Raw genomic sequence first — 1,389 nt, 5'->3', positions numbered from 1 at the left:
GAAAAAGAATGGAGGCAAAGATCGAGAAGATGCAAGAAATGTTTAACAAAGATCTAGAATAATTAAACAACAAACAAACAGAGATGAACAATACAATAACTGAAATGAAAAATACACTAGAAGGAATCAATAGCAGAATAACTGAGGCAGAAGAATGGATAAGTGACCTGGAAGACAGAATGGTAGAATTCACTCCTGCAGAACAGAATAAAGAAAAAAGAATGAAACGAAATGAAAACAGCCTGAGAGACTTCTGGGACAACATTAAACACAACAACATTCACATTATAGGGGTCCCAGAAGGAAAAGAGACAGAGGAAGGACCTGAGAAAATATTTGAAGAGATTATAGTCGAAAACTTCCCTAACATGGGAAAGGAAATAGCCAATTCTCCAGGAAGTGCAGAGAGTCCCAGGCAAGATAAACCCAAGGAGAAACACGCCGAGACACAGAGTAATGAAATTGACAAAAATTAAAGACAAAGAAAAATGATTAAAAGCAACAAGGGAAAAACTACAAACAATATGCAAGGGAACTCCCATAAGGTTAACAGCTGATATCTCAGCAGAAACGCTACAAGCCAGAAAGGAGTAGCATGATACATTACAATGATGAAAGGGAAGAACCTACAACCAAGATTACACTACCCAGCAAGGATCTCATTCAGATTTGATGGAGAAATCAAAAGCTTTACAGACAAACAAAAGCTAAGAGAATTCAGCACCACCAAACCAGCTGTACAAAAAATGCTAAAGGAACTTCAGTAAGTGGGAAATACAAGAGAAAAAAAGGACCTACAAAAAACAAACCCAAGGACTTCCCTGGTGGCGCAGTGGTTAAGAATCCGCCTGCCAATGCAGGGGACACAGGTTTGAGCCCTGGTCTGGGAAGATCCCACATGTCATGGAGCAACTAAGCCCGTGTGCCACAACTACTGAGCCTGCGCTCTAGAGCCTGTGAGCCACAACTACTGAGCCCATGTGCCACAACTACTAAAGCCCGCGTACATAGAGCCCATGCTCCGCAACAAGAGAAACCACCACAATGAGAAGCCCGCACTCCACAACGAAGAGTAGCCCCCACTCGCTGCAACTAGAGAAAGCCTGTGAGCAGCAAAGAAGACCCAATGCAGCCAAAAATAAATAAAAAAATTAAAACACCAAAAACAGTTAAGAAAATGGTATTAGGAACATACATATTGATAATTACCTTAAATTTGAATGGATTAAATGCTCCAACCAAAAGACACAGGTTTGCTGAATGGATACAAAAACAAGACCCAAATATATGCTGTCTACAAGAGACCCACTGAAGATCTAGCGACACATACAGACTGAAAGTGTGGGGATGGAAAAAGATACCACGTGCAAATGGAAATCAAAAGAATGC

Source organism: Physeter macrocephalus, chromosome 18 (genome assembly GCF_002837175.3).
Source record: "Physeter macrocephalus isolate SW-GA chromosome 18, ASM283717v5, whole genome shotgun sequence".
Taxonomy (NCBI): Eukaryota; Metazoa; Chordata; class Mammalia; order Artiodactyla; family Physeteridae; genus Physeter; species Physeter macrocephalus.
This window is presented reverse-complemented; position numbering follows the sequence as displayed.